The 15,979-nt window shown below is 44.6% G+C and overlaps 1 protein-coding gene across 2 annotated transcripts in view; it reads left to right on the top strand.

Annotated features, from left to right (window-relative positions):
• The window catches only part of B3GALT5 (beta-1,3-galactosyltransferase 5), a 37,529-nt gene that overhangs the window by 13,470 nt on the left and 8,080 nt on the right, over positions 1-15,979 (top strand). The window contains exons 1-3 of one of the 2 annotated variants that reach the window (XM_059164752.1): positions 14,521-15,148; positions 15,257-15,416; positions 15,627-15,792. The gene's annotated coding sequence lies outside the window, so the exon portion shown is untranslated. Of the gene's footprint in view, positions 1-14,520; positions 15,149-15,256; positions 15,417-15,626; positions 15,793-15,979 lie in introns of those variants that run through there. The other variant, XM_059164751.1, reaches the window with a different exon arrangement.

The raw sequence follows: 15,979 nt of genomic DNA on the forward strand, positions 1-15,979 counted from the left end.
AAGGGTTAAGATGGGATTGTAGAGATTTGTGAATCAAACAAACTAGCATCACATAAGTCTTAGGAATGATCTAGAGTGTTGCCTGAGTGCTTACTAGTTCCTGGGAACTGTGAAGTACTTACCCGACGTTCACAAAAAGTTTAGGAGTTGGTTAGCATTATCCTATCATTTTACAAGTTTTGTGTTTTTCATTTATAGAGAAAATGGAGACTTAAGAAGGTAAATATTCTCAGTCTTATAGTTAGCAAGTGGCTGACTTAAGATTTGACCAGTTCCCTTGCGTTCCAAACATAGAACTCTTAACATCTTGATTATCTTCTCATTTTTTGTTTTATTTTTTTCTTTCACCTTTCCCTGTTTATTGGATATGCTAGGGCTTAGTCCATTTTAAAGAGAGGGTGTATGTATATTTCTTAGTATTGTATTTTTTAAAGGTTTTATTTATTTTTTTGAGAATGAGAGAGAAAGAGAGGGAGATGCTGGGCAGGGAGCCTCATGTGGGGCTGGATCCTGGGACTCCAGGATCATGATCTGAGCCAAAGGCATACACCTAACCAACTGAGCCACCCAGGTACCACAGTAATATTTTGTTTTAATGTTTGAATTAACTCAGTCTTGCTTTTGGTTTTGTTAACCCTGTTTTTTTCTGTAATTTTTGTTTGTTTTCTGAATTCTTTGAGAGCTTAGTTTCTTTAAAATCTTTCTTTCCTTCTTTCTTTGTTAATAATGAAACTATTTAAGGCTATGCATTTGCCTCTGGAAGCAACTTTGAACACTTCCGAAGGAATAATATGTGGTGGTCTCATTTGCTTTGTTTTATGGGTTATTTGTTATTACACATTTAATTTCTCCTTTGACCTCTTAGTCAATTTTCTTTATCTCCAAGTTTTTGGGATTTTGGATGACCTTGATTAAACTTAGTGTTATTCCTTTGTTGTTTTATGGTCAGGATGATGGCTTACTGTTTTCCTCTTTAGTCTGTATGCAGTTGGAGTGCTATTGAGAAGTACATGTAGTTGTGATAATGGAAATACTGGTTAAAAAGAAAATGAGTAGGATTTGAAATGGTGCCTATAAGTCACTTATTTTAGTCTAAATTTTTGTTCGTGTTTTCCAACTGATGTATTTTGTTTCTTTTTATTATTAAAATAGAATATATATTCTCAATAAAACTCTTGGAGCTTATTTCCAGTTTCGGTTTTTTATAGGAAAGTAGTCCCCGCCTGTTGTGTAATAACCAGCACTAGGAGCCAGATACCAGTGAAAAAATGAGGAGGTGTTGTTAAGTGGAACAGGACGACACTCTAACAAACCCACCAATGTTTAACAATTTTAATGAACTTTAAAAAAGTGTCATATTTTCACTGTGAATCATTTCACATTAAAATCTGGTTTTCCTGCCAGAGTTATCTTTAGTGAAAGCTGTGTACTTTCAGCCAGATTTGGAGCAGAGAGAATATTAGTGAGCTGGAAGCAGATCCCTCAAGAAATCCGGTGTCAAAGGGGGAATTTCCTGAGTATCTGTTTCTTGGTTAATATTCCCTGTGACAGTCTTAGACACACTCCCTGATACACGCATGGCAGTTACTCAGTCGGTATGACTTGAACATGGGTGATTTAGGCCCGTGAAATATTTCTCTCACACATTTCTGGCTTCTCCCATTGATTCATGGCATCCGTGCTGGGTTTTCAAGGAGAAGCAGTGAAAGACATGAGGGAGCGACTGGCATTTGACTAGAGATGATTTTTGCATGTTAGCGTTTTCTTTTTGTATCTCTGGGAACATGGTTTCTGTAGATGCACCAAGACACTGTGGTTGCCTAGAGGCGGCCTGAGGAGGGAAGGTAGTGTCTGGGAGACAGGATGGGGCAGAAATATCCAAGGAAGGGCAGGACACAGGTGAATGGACAGAGCCCCCGAGCTGTTCTCAACTCTTACTGTAAGCATTTGTCTTTGATAACTATTCCTCCCTGCCGAATTTTCTCCAAACAGAAACAAAAATTTAGTGTGGAAAAATTATGTGGAAAAAACCATTTTCCTTTTCAAAGTCTTCACAGAGAGAGGAGGAAGAACACGCTGACAGAATTCCTTGCTCGTGGGCGGAATTCTGTCTAACACCGCTATTGTGTTTGCTGCTTCACAAAGCACACTAAAGGCACATTACAGATATTCAGGTAATCACTGCTTTGACTCATCTTACCCATTTATTCCTTAGTAAAAGTGTCCGAGGGCTGCCTTAACAAGTTCCCACAGACCGAGGGGCTTAAACAAGAGAAGTTTATGGTGTCACACTCTGGAGGCCAGAAGTCTGAGGTCAAGTCTGAGGTTGGTTCTGAGGGCAACGAGGGAGAATCTGCCCCAGATCTCTCCCCCAACTTCTGGTGGGTCGATGGCAGTCCTTGATGTTCCTCGGCTTGGGAAGCATCACCCTGATCTCTGTCTTCATCTTACCTGGTGTTCTGTGTGTATGCCTGTGACCACATTTCTTCTTTTCATCGGGGTACCAGTCATACTGGATTAGGGGCCCATCCTACCCTGGCATGGCTGATTTTACTGCATTTTCAGTGACCCCATTTCTAAACAAGGGTCACATTCTGAGGTTCTGGGGGTTAGGACTTCAGCATATGAATTTGGGGGGAGAAACAAAGTCCAGCCCATAACGGTAAATATTTATTTACACTCAATAAATATTTACTGAGCATCTATTAGGGGAAAAGTGTGATAGGAGGTATCGAGATCAAATAAATATTAGTGAAATATTTTCCTGTTCCAAACCACTTACAGTAAAGTAGGAAAGAAATAAACATAGAGCTGTGATTGGCAGAGTTACGGTAAAGGAAGCAACAAGGAACTGTGGTGTCAAGAAGGGAAATGGTCAAGCCCACTCACGGGGCAGGATGCCTCTGCGGGGACAGAGTTTGAACTGGACGTGAAGGGGTTCAAAGGACTTTACTATATAGACAGTATGAGACAAAATGGCACATTCACTGAACTTCAAGCTATCTTGTGGCAGGAGTATAGGGTGTGCTAAAAAGCTTTAAGCAAAGCTTTAAGCAATGTTGTCAGACTTCTGGTTTGGGGAATGTTCTTCTGATGGACTGCATGGAGCTGGTGTGCGGGTGGTTAAGTCTAGAGTTTGTGAGATAAAACAGTGGAAATGGCCATGAGTCTGGTGCTTGTGTCACCGAGTGGATTCCAAGGCCCTTCATTTTGAAAAGATGGAGTTTGAGATGTCTATGGGATGTCCAGTGGCAGTTGGATTTGGAATTCAGCAAAAAGTATGGGAGGAGGGTATGCCTTTGGGGATTATTTTGTGTATAGCCATGGGATTGGGTAAGGGGCACTGTGTCAAATACAAGAGAGGGTCAGGGTGCACCTGAATTTAGGGGCAGAATGAAGAAGAGGAGTCAACACAGGAGAGCCAGAGAGAAAAATCAGGGAGGCTGGGACCAGGGGGTCCCCCATTGAAGCCCAGGAGTCACAAGAAGAAAAGCTTGGACAGAAGCACCTAATGGCACAAGTAGATCATGGAAGATAAAGCCAGTAAAGCCAATGTGCCCTGTGGCTCAGTCTTGACATTATGTTTTCAAAGTCTTTTCTGATACGTATGTATTGGTTTGATATCCAAAAGAGAATCTGAACCTTTACTGAGATCTTTCAAAGGACACCAAAGATGATTCCATTTTTAATGTCCAGCAAAATGTTCAATTTTTGTTACTCTCTCTTTGTATCTGTCACTTCCTGAGTTCACTTGTTCCCCTCCTAAATTTTCAAAATATTTCTCTGATCTAGCCCCCAACAGCCCTTCTTTTACCCTAGAAACTCTTATCCTCCATGTTGATTTCATTCTGTTCCTCTAGCCATTCTCTCCCTTTTCCATCATTTCTCACTTTTCCCCTCATCTCCTACCCAAACTCTGTGCAAGGAACAAGTTGGTAAAGGCAGTGCTCTTGGTAGATCAGGGAAGAGGAATAGGCTCTGAGTATCCCTGTGTTAAATCTTTCTCGACCCAAGGCAGGCTGTTGGTCATCTTTGGCAGAGCACTTTCCGATAAGCAGTGGGAGTGGAAGCAGCTTGCCGTGGGTTGAGGATTAATTAATTAATTGGTGGGTGATTTAGTGCAAGTGGCGAGTATAAACTGTTTATTCCAGGAGCTTGATTTGGAAGGGAAAGAAAATAAGAGGCTGACCAGGAGATGTCAGGCAATTGAGGTAAGGTCCTTTAAACATTTTTCTGGAGTGAATTTTTGTTTTTCAGTCATACTTAGAGCAGAGATCCACACAGGCACTGACTGTCATCTTAAGAGAAAAATCAACACCATTTGCTTTGCTCATTATTATTTATTGTCATTGGAACTGACGAGGAAGTTCCACTGGACCTGAAGCCTGGATCCCAGACTATGGGCAGGGTTGGAGATGTGAATGTGATACACCTTGAAGGGAAGGAATGAGCTGAGCATTGGACTTACTGATGTAGTGAAAGAGGATTTTTTGTTTTATGGGCATAGACGCTGCCCAGATATTCACCTCAGATCAGTTATTCAACAAATATTTCTACACCTCCTACTATTTCTTAATCACTGTGTTAGGCCTTGAGGTACCTGGAGCTCTGGGGGATAAGCAGGACAGGTGCATATTCCATCATTTCTGTTCCAAAGATTTCCAGTGGGAAGTGACTATGGGGCTCTTCTATTAGAAGGTGGAGTGATTGAAGTCTGAGAGTAGGGCAGTGGTGGCCATGATTCAAGGGGGAAGTGGATGTAGACAGCTGGCTGCAAGCGTCCCTTGAGGGCCATGAGACCTTGCCTTGACTAGCTGCCTTCCACCTTGGTCCCTTGGTAATAAGGGAATCCTAAAAAGTAGGTGTAACTCAGCATTACTTGTCACCACCATGGTAAGGTTTTCTCAAGTTCAGTAGTTTGAGGAAAGGTCAAATTCAACTCATGAAATAGTTATTTTGTATAATGACATTCACTTTCTCTGCGATGGAGGTGTCTTGACAAGGCTTGCACTATGATCTGGGTAAGAGTATTTGAGAGAGTATTTATATACAAATGGCAGTTGTGAAATTTGTTTCTAGTGTGTCATGTAGAAATTCGCTTTCTTAAGAAGACTACTAAGATATTTGCCCAATCTCCCTTCTGTGTGCTATTTCTCCTCAAATATCTACTGTTTTACCCTTCATGGCTCATAGTGGTACGTGAAAGTTTAAGTTGAACAGTCCTGGGAGGTGGAGTGAAGTCTCTTGGTGACTGTGTAGGTGTCAGTATTTGAATCATGACAAGGGAGCCTTCACCCTGCCTGATCAGTGAGTTTCTTTCCCAAGTGTCATGGCCTCAAAATTTTGTCTAGAGCCTGGGCAGAAGCATCTGCTTCAGGCCGTGCCAAGTGATCTTGGGCCAGCGAGCAGAGATCATGAAGTTTTGCTTTACTTCTATTGGAAAAACAAAGTTCATTTCCTCAGCACGTGTCATCCATGGAATCCTTCTCAAAGACAACCAGCAAGTAAGATATGCTAGGGGACTCGTGTGGTCATTATGTAGGAAAAAAGGACAGGTCTAAGGACAGGTTTTCATCACCTTGAGGTAGAAATTGCCCAGCTGTTATAAGAGCATCCATGTGAAACCAGAATCCTCTACTCCACCTCCTGTGGTGAAATCAGGGGCCCATGGTCCAAGGGCATTCTTTGCAATGACAAATGGTCATAATGACATTATCATTACTAGAACTCTCAGGAATGGGCCTGCTGGTCCCAACCCCACTGTAGATGCTTGGATTCAGCTTTTTGCTCATTTGTAGATTTTTGTGATCCTCTTCTGTCAAGGTTGAGAGGTAGCTGTGAGTGACAAAATCCATAAAGAGAGAGTTTTCCCATCATCTGAGGAAGTAGCAGGTTGAGGGTGATCTTCATGTGTGCTCATGAAGAGTGCAGTCATGAGAGGGAAGGTGTTTGGGTCAGGGGGTGTTCTGCGGAGGGTCAGCTGTTTTTGGAAGAGCCCCTTCTGCCATATTGACAAGTCATGTATGCTCTTGACTTTTGTGTCTGGAAGGCCATGGTTTATTATTGTGTATACGTACTATTTTCTCAACAAAATTTGTCTTCCATTCTCTTACCTATATGCCTACCTCCTGGGACCAACAGGCAAATTAATGTGGCGAATGTGCTGTTAGTTCCTGCTTTTCTTCTCTGCACAGCTTTTGTTCCCTTCTCTGCTAAAGCTCTGAAATTATTTCTGAACACCCTAATAACTGTCCACAGGCTGCTGCTGGTGACCCCCCAGCCTCCTCAGTGTGAGCGATAGGGGGTGAGTCTGTCAGTATTGCTTTTTCTTCCATTGAAGTAAGCCAGGTTCTATTTCTTCTGGGAAATAATTGAAGTCTTATGAAATGTACACAGAATAAAAATACCTAAGGCACTGAAATATTCTGTGAAAAATTTCATCCCAAGGAGATGTCACATAAAGTGAGTGTTTGCTTTCAAGTAAGAAAATGTCTCCATGTTGCAAAGAAGCATGCTTTGGCTTTTGGAGACATGGGTATCTTCTCAAGGACTCATTCAGAACTTCCCTTTGTGCTCTTGTATGCGGCAAATATTGTGTGTTGGTGGGTGCTGTAATGGTGAAAAATACGGAAGATGGTCCTTGATCTGTGCCAGAGTTGTCAGGCAGTGGGAATGCTAGTCCAAGGTTTGCACAGAGAAATAATAATGTATGATCTATGAATGAAAGTGAGAAAGTATCATACAGTGGGTGCCATGAGTGGTAAATGAAGAAATGGCTTTGCTGAGGAATTGGCGGGGTTGGAGGTGAGCTAGAGTAGCTTAGCAGAAGTGGTGTGATGGTGGGAGGCCCTGGTGGAGGAGGCCAGAGCACAGAAGGGAAAGAATAGTTCTGTTCATAGGGCTGAGGGGAACAGGTGTAGCCTGAGGGTAGAGGCGTGGAGGTGCGTTGGAACAGAGAGTGCAGGACATGGGCTAATGATAAGTAGCTCTGTGAGTCATCATCTTGAAGATCATTGAACCTGTTGGTCAAGAAATGAAATTTCAAGCCGTGAAGACACATTGCAGGCAGCACAGTGCGACCCGAACACTGCCTGTTGCTTCCATTGCTTCTTGTTTAGGACCTTCATGTAAATTGAAATACGGGCAAGCCCCATTTCCAGAATGGTCACATGCACCGTTGTGTTTGTGTTTGTTTGTTTTTGTTTTTTGTTTTTTTTTTTTTGGTGGTGGTTGTTTTTACTAAAGATTATTACTTTTATAGTTATTTTTAAAATTCAAAATTCTTTTCCCCACCATAGAAACAATGTTAGAAATAGGAGTTGGATTCCTTGACTAGTTCACAATCTTTTTTAAAAAAATTTAATTTAATTTAATTTTTTTTTTCAGTGGCCTGGTGGTGGGTATTCAGGAGGGCACATATTGCAGAGAGTCCTGGGTGTGGTGCATAAACATGCACCGGTTTTAATTATTTTTCTTCCTTCTCTCCCCTATTCCATGGTTTGCATGATGAATTCCTGTCACTGCGGAGTCCTTTAGTAAGGGCACTCAAGCAACTTAGAGTCTATGTCTCTACTATTTGGGCCACAAGCATGAGGAATAATCGGGGAGAGATGCTCCCTAAGAGAAATCTCTCGTATTTGTTTTCAAGGTGTTTTGTCGGCTATTGAAGGATGCTAGCCTTCCTATATGTCATCAGACCCAGGCAGACAAGGAGCTTTTTCAGCTTTTCCAGATTTTTCTAATGTAGTTGATTGCACAAAATAATCAGCAGCCCTATTAATGGCATTCTGCTGTATCCCTTCTGCTATGTTATTAATTGGTTTTGTTTAATTTTTGGTTAGAAGAAAGGCCGTAGGTCTTAGCTTACAGAAATAATCCAAAGCTTGTTTAAAAACAACAACATGAGATGGGAATTGGGAGGGAGACAAACCATAAGAGACTCTTAATCTCACAAAACAAACTGAGGGTTGCTGGGGGGAGGGGGTTTGGGAGAAGGGGGTGGGATTATGGACATTGGGGAGGGTATATGCTTTGGTGAGTGCTGTGAAGTGTGTAAACCTGGTGATTCACAGACTTGTACCCCTGGGGGTAAAAATATATGTTTATAAAAAATAAAAAATAAAAAAAAACAACAACAACATGAGAGACTATGGACTCTGAAAAACAATCTGAGGGGTTTGAAGTGGCGGGGGAGGGGGTGGGAGCTTGGGGTACCAGGTGGTGGGTATTAGAGAGGGCACGGATTGCATGGAGCACTGGGTGTGGTGCAAAAACAATGAATACTGTTATGCTGAAAATAAATAAAAAATGAATTAAAAAAATAAAAAAATAAAAACAACAACAACACTGTAGATTGGCCTTCCTAAATCTGTGGGCACCACTTTGTTGTCCTTCCTTTTGACACTGTGGATAAAACTGTCCCATACAGTTGTTCAGTGTTGTTTGGGCCATTCAGAAGATAATGCTTTGGAGGTTTAAAGAAATTGGGTTTTAAAAACCTTGAGTTGTGTTTTTGGTTTCTGAGAGTTTGGGAGCTGCAAGTAAAGCATTTTTTTTTTTTTTTTAAATAGAGAGAGCTTCAGCAGGGGTAGATTGCAGAGTGAGGGGACAGCAGGGTTGCCTCTAGGCCCCTTCCAAAGCACATTCATGCTGCTCCCTCTCAGTGTCAGAGCCCAGGTCACCAGGCCACTACTGTTGTCATTTCTGTGTTCAGGAGGGAATCAGTCTAGAGGCTCTGGAAGTGGCCCTTCCCAGGGGAAACCTGGTGGATAGCCTGGGAGAGTGATATGCCTCAGGGTGGTAAGTTCATGAAACTGAGGACGATCTAAGGAATCCAAGGAGACCCCAGGCCACTCCCAGTGACCGGCATCCACCTTCACATGGTGGGTGCTCAGTAAATATTTGGAGATTATCCCTGCTACGGACTAAGCTGCACTCCCCCCATTCATATTTATGTGGTAGCATTTGGAGGTGGGACCTTTGGGATGTAATTAAGTTTAAATGAGGTCATGAGTGTGGGGGATGAGTGTGTTTGTAAAGAAAAGACCCAAGAATGCAGGAGAGCTCTCCTGCACATTCTCTTTCCCCTTTCCTCCCTCCCTCTCATTCTCTCTCCCACCCATCCCTCCCTCTGCCACAGGGACACAGGGAGAAATCAGCTTTGGCGAGCTAAGAGGGGGGCTCTCACCAGAAGCCAGCCATGCTGGCAGCCTGATCTCTAACCTCCGCCTCCAGAGCTGTGAGCAAGAAATGTCTGTTGTTCAAGCCACCTAGCTGTGGTATTTTGTTGCCTAAAATGTCAATCCTGAAAATGCCTTCCTCAAGCTCTAAATTCATCGACTCTGAGACCAGTGATCATTGGTGAGAACCCTGTGCTGTGTCTCCTCAGATTGGAGCGGCCATATTCAAAGTTAGTGGGAGGCTTGTCTATTGTATTATGAGTAGGAGAGAGAAGCCCCATCAGACTGCAAACTCATCAGTGTGTAAAGCCCAGGGAAGGACTGTGGACACCCTAGTATCCTCAGAAAAGGCCAGCCCCAGAGCCCGTCCTCTGTACACCGCCCTGTTTCTGGAACCCACCAGACATTTCGGATTCCCTGCTTCTGCCCATCAGCCTCCCCAGAGCATCCCCCCTGCAGACCTCTGTCCTCTCATCTGCCCTGGCAGAGGAAAACCAGAGCAGGACAGCAGATAAGGAGCAAACCAGAGTGGATTCTGGAACTACTGTAGTGGGGGAGAGACCCCAGGATAGAGCTGGGTTCAGTTACAAACAGAGCAAGACGAGCAGGATGGATGGTCAAGAGCAGGGTGGTGGTGGGGCGGGGGCAGCTGATGAGCGATTCCTAGGAGGAGACATCAGGGGGCAGGGTGCTGGTCAAACCAGCCTTGCAGGATTCTAGCTAAAATTGGGTAGAATTCTGAAGGTCAAGGCCTTTTTTGGAAAGGAATTGGAGCCTGATGGGACCCTGGGCAGGAGTGTTGGGCTCACACTCCACCCTGCTACACTGAGCAGCAGATCCGGTTCTGCTGGTGCAGAACCTCGCAGGTCTGTCTTCTTCATCGTGGAGCCCCTGGCCCTGGGACCCTGCCTGCCACACGGGAGCCTCTCAGGACTGGTTTAATGAGGCACAGGAGGGCCTGGGGTGAACACACAGTGTTGGCGGCATCATCATGGCCACAGGCTATGCCGAGAGCGTTTCCAGCAGGATGTGTTCCTGTCCTCATTGGTCAGCCTGGAAGGACAGGCGCAGGATGCCCCCGAGGCTGCCACCCCACAGCCGCTGCCCCACCAGAAGTGGACGGTGAATGGGTTTTTGTTCTCAGCCCCTGTTGAGGCTCATGAGGTGATGTGAAAGGCAGAGCGACACTATTCCTCACTGGGTGGGACTCTTGAAGGTGCTTCTCACCAAAGAGGAGCCCCATCCAGGGGCCTGCGTGTGCAGGGCTGGGCTGCTGGCTCCGACATGCCCACGGTGGTCGGTGGTTGGGCTCCTGGCAAGAAAGCCTGCAGCTCCACCGCCCCCTGTTGGGCCTCCAGTGAGCCACCGTAGGAGAGAGGGAGGTGGTAAAACAGTTTGTAAATGCAAGAGGGGTTGAAAAAGACTTACGGTTTATTTTATTAAATAGGAAAAAATTATAAAATTAGAAGCCACTGTCACCAGTTAGAAAATACAATTAAAAAGTATGTTTCATCCAAAAAAGTTGTTAAAGTCTGCAGCTCACAGACATCCCCAGGCTGCTTGACCCCAGCTCAACTGCCAGGCCCCAGCTCAGCTGTGGCCCAGCCAGCCGGCGAGACCACGGAGAACAACAGTGGGCACAAAAGCCTTCTGGGAGTAACCGGCAATGTAGGGGCCGCCTGTCTCCCCCAGTGCCTCCCATTTCCACGGTGTCGGCTTCCTCTCCAGGCACCCCACTGCTAGTTCTGAGTGCGACCATCCACAGCTCAGGTGTGTGACTTTGTCCAGTACGTGCTGTGTGGGACCCTGAGTACCAGAGCCGAACGGATTACCTGGGGTAATCCACACTTGGGAGTTTTCAGAGAAAGCAAGTCCTAGACTTTATTTCCCAGGGTCATATAAATCCCGTTTTTAATTTTCTACTTACTATGTTTTGGCATCTTATTTCTGGCTGCGGAGGAAGTGCCCCTCCCAGGGGGAGCCCTTTCTTAGAGATAAGGAAGCATCCAGCCTGGACCAGGTCTTTAATATGCAAATGAACCCACCCAGGGCCACACTGTCTCTGTCTGGTCTTTATGACTCAGGAGACCCAGGGCCAGATAGTAGCTAGGGGCTGCCCTATAGCCAGCTGCGCAATTACTCAAACTCGCCAGTCCCAATCTGTTCACCTTGCCATGTGTCTCCTTGTCTACAAAAATACTCAATAAAGGCCATGACCCGAACCTGTCTGTTGCACCTGTGAGCCTCCGGTGGCCCACCTTGGCCAGCCATGTCTCTTGTTTCTAAGAGAGCTAAAGTAATGTTAATGTTTTCTTTTAGGGACATTCACTTGTCTGGGTTGTCATTCAGTCATCATTATAAATTAAAACCCGGACACAAAATGAGTTTGTTCTGTGAGGCACCGTGTCCCATGAAATGCACTGTGTAAAAAATCAGAATAGGGGTCAAATAAATTCAGGCTATTTTATAGAAGGTATCACCATTCAGAGATTTATTTTTATTTAAAATTATTCAAAAATATTAATATGGAATGACTTACATACAGCAAAGTACACAGATCTTGGTTGGATGATTCAATGAATTTTTATCTATGTAACCACCTCCCAGACCAAAAATAAAATATATCCAGCTCTCCAGAAGGGCTCTTACCCCCGTTCCTGGTTAATAATACCTCCACAAGAGGTAATTACCACTCTGACTTCTATTATTATTGATATATTTTGCCAGGTTTTGAACTTTTTGTCAATGGAATCATTGAGAACATATCTTCCAAGCCTGCCTCCGTTCATTCAACATAATATCTATCAGATTAGCACATAGTGCATTTATCAGAAGTTTGTATTTTTTAATGGCTATGTAACATTTTATTGACTGATTCACTACTGATGGATATTTCTTGCTTACATTTGTGCCATTTATTGATGTATTGCCTCTCGGCTCCAAATTCATGGTTTTTTGACTACTCTGTGAAAATGGCTCTGGGCCCTCAGTGACTTCTCTGCTGTTACCACTAACAGCCAGGCTGTGCCCTTGTCATGGAGGTCTGCGTCTCAGGCTGGGGTTGGTGGACTTACCTGGAGCTTTCATAAGCTAGAGGCAGTGCTGCTCCTTATTCCTGCTTTTCCTGTGTTCGTAGAGACTTCTTTACTTCCTGCTAATCCCTCATCACTCAGATCCTATGGTAGAGGAACAATCCTTTATGTTAAACTTACCCTTTGAATTACCGGACCCAGATGGAAGGTAGTTTTTGGTTACTGTGTGCAGCAATGTGCTGTGCACATTCTTGGCCATGCCTCATTTCTGTTGGGTACGAGCTCAGGTGTGGTGGCGGGGTCAGAGCATATCACGTTCCCTGCAGTCGATGCTGCCAAATAAATATGGCTTTCCAACATCCCACTTCCTTTTAGTCATCTCCATGGGTGGCACTGGTCCTTCATTGTGGTTTTATTTGCGTTTCCCTCATGACTAATGATTCCCGGGTTTTGGCCTTTTCGATATCTTCTTCTGTGAAATATCTGTTCACAATTCATCTTTTAAGATTGTGGGTTTTTTTTGGTTTTGTTTTGTTTTTATGCTTTCTTTGTTGATACATAAAAGTTTTTTTGATATGTTCTTGATATACTAGTCCTTTGTCAGATATATGTATGACATATGTTCTCCCTTTCTGTGGCTTGCTTCTGAAGTCTTTTGACAGCATTTTTTGAAGTTCCATTCGTCATCCTTTTTTTCAGATCCAGGAGGCCCTCCTCTGTCTCCGCACCCCTAGCCCCACTAAACTGCATTCGCAGACTGACTCTTTGGCTTTCTAGCTCTTGGGAATATGGACTTCCAATCCCTTTGTCATCATGCGCTATAGTCCTAGGTCAGGAGTCCTACTCACCTGGCCTGGGCAGGGAGGGACCCTCTGTTAGATGGAGTAAAGACAATGACTTCTGGGCTCTCGACAGACAGCCTTTCCCTGCCCTAAAGAGCTAGCTTTTAGGGTTAGCTTTGTGCTGTTACTTACTTGTTCTTCTGTAATTTAAATGTGCCTAGTCTAACCTACACACAGCCCTCTGGGGTGTTAGGTGGACATGCCCCTGGCCCTCTGGGTGCTCTGACCCAGAAGGGGCACAGTGTCCCCGGCCTGGAGCTGATGTGACACCTGCAGAGGCTGGAAGCAGAGGAGAAGGGAGGGAGGGACCTGCCACCTTCTAGCTTGCCTTGATCTATAATTCATGCACACTGCTTATCTACTCCAGTTCCGAGGCTCTGTGTCTGTGTCTGTATTGCTCCTAGGTTAAAAGAGCAAAGCCTGGTATCCAGAATTTGCTACATAAGCTGTTGCTCCATGACTGATTGGAAAGCCAGGTGACACAGGCTGGCCCAGGTGTGTTTTAAAGGTGGGGTTTCCAGCAGAGATAGTTGCCTGTTCATGACTCTGTCCATGGAGCTGCTTTATGCTAAGGGCTCCTGCCTTTTAGCCAAACTGTGAGGGACAGAACTGGGGGATACATGTTTCCTTTTCTAGAAACATGCTCTTCCAGGCTCTGTCCCTTATTGGTGCTAGGTGTCCTTCCCAAGTCCCCTTCAGTAGGTCCTTATAGCACAACGTACAGACTCAGTTGAAGGTGTAAATGGGATATGAGGTGTAACTTCCTGGTCACAACTGGAGGTAGGAAATGTGTTCCAACAGCACATGAAAATAAATGACCTCAGGAAGCATTGGCCCATCAGACCTCGTGGGTGTCTAGTGAGAGACCCATGAAGTGAGTGAGCTGAGCGTCCCTCCCTGGGGATTGAGGTCCATGCGAATGACCCTGAGAAAAGGTGCACTAGGGGAAAGAGGTATTAAGGCTCACCAGTGAGGCCACCCACCGAAGAAGAGCAGACTTACCCGAGAAAGGAAGCAACATAGAGAGATACCATCTTTCTCTTGATTTGGTTTGTGCATTTCTTTTTAAAATGTGTTGTGGGGGGAAAATGCAATTTGGTTCCCCTTATCCCTTCTTCAGCCAGAGTAAACTACACATCGTACCCCTGCAAATAACTCTTCTCAGAAAGATGACGGATGCCTGGGTGGTTCCATCAGCTAAGCGTCTGCCTTTGCTCAGGTCATGGTCTCAGGGTCCTGGGATTGAGTCCTGCATCGGGCTCCTTGTTCTTCAAGGAGCCTGCTTCTCCCTCTTCCTCTACTACTCCCCCTGCTCGTGCTCTCTCACTCTCTCTGTCAAATAAATAAATAAATAAATAGATAAATAAATAAATAAAATCTTAAAAAAAAAAAAAAAGGAAATAGAATTCTCAGCATCCTGCCAGCCACGGCTCAGAAAAGTTCTTGCCATCCATTTCCCTCCCAACGCGATTTCTCTGAACTGTGTGGGGCCTCCAGCTGAACGAAACCTTCTTGGGGCCATGAAGGACAGGAGCCAGACTTAGTTGGCCTCCAGAGAGTTAGCTGGTTGTGGAAGTTTCCATCATTATTCCTTATCTTTTATGGAGAAGGTATTTGGAACAGAATTTTAAGTGAATGAAATTTCAAGGTCCTGTTTTGCCATGAAAATAAGTGGCCCTTTCTTCCTTCCTCTTGGGTTTTTTTTGTTTGTTTGTTTGTTTTTGTTTTTGTTTTTGCCTTGCTGGTCCCTCTGAGCTCACCCAGGATGACATTTTGAAGACAGGGACACTGAGTTGAGAACTGATGGATCTCTTACCTGTGTCAAATTCTGTAAACACTAGCCATGGGCTGTTAGGTAGGAAGGTCACTTGTTAGCATGAGACATAGGACTGACTTATGGGTCCCCTGGGTCCCCTTCCAGAGCTCTGGGCACTATCTTAGTGCATCAGGCTCAACAGGCTTCTTGGAAATTTGCATGCTGTTATTGTGAATGCCGTTGTTGCACCGTGTGTGAAATCTGTCTTGATCTCCTTCACTTAGCAGAAGAGAAGAGTGGGGCTGGAGTGGGGCCCAAATGATCCTCAAGGTCACCTGGGTAGGTGGAGAGGCGGGTATGCAGCATGCTGGCATGGCCGATGGGGAGGAGCTCTGATGAGCTGTAGATGATTTGAATGGCGCTCTTCTTTTTGTTTTTTCCTTACAGTGACTCTGGAGGAAGGGAATCATCGTTTTGGGTAAACGAAGTGAGTCCAGAACTGGACAGGGCCCAACAGCATTCACTCACAGCTCTTTGGCAACTTTCCTCTCGGAATCTACCCTGTGGTTTAGCTTTCCAACCAGAGTGTCATCAGAGCCAGAAGAAAGTGAGTTATTTGTTTTCTTAATGTTATAACATTGACATGGGTGCTCCTGGATTTGGTGAGAATTTGCTGAGAATAACAGAGGTGTGTGGCTACAAGAAGAAAGAATCAGGAGATTTAAAGAAGTAACCCCTAAAATAGAATAAGTACCTCTAGTAGGGATGGATTCCAAGGTACAGTGTTCCCGCCTTATTCGAGCTTCTGTGTTTTGAGGTTTCAGTCACCCGTGGTCCACTGTGGTCCAGAAGCAGATGGTCCCCATCTGGACCCATTGTCAGAAGGTTGGTAGTAGCCCAGCGCGACATCACACGCCTGCGTCACACACCTCACATCATCTCATCACGTGGGCATTTCATCATCTCACGTCATCACAAGAAGGGTGAGTATAGCGTGATAAGGTATTTTGAGAGAGAGACCATATTCACATAACTTGCATTACAGTTTGTTGTTATTGTTGTCCTATTTTATTGTTAGTTATTGTTGTGAATTTCTTACTGTGACCGATTTCAAAACTAGAAGTTACAAGGATGCATCTAGGGTTTAGTACTGTGGTTGACTTCTGGCAT

The sequence above is a fragment of the Mustela lutreola genome, chromosome 2 (genome assembly GCF_030435805.1).
Source record: "Mustela lutreola isolate mMusLut2 chromosome 2, mMusLut2.pri, whole genome shotgun sequence".
Taxonomy (NCBI): Eukaryota; Metazoa; Chordata; class Mammalia; order Carnivora; family Mustelidae; genus Mustela; species Mustela lutreola.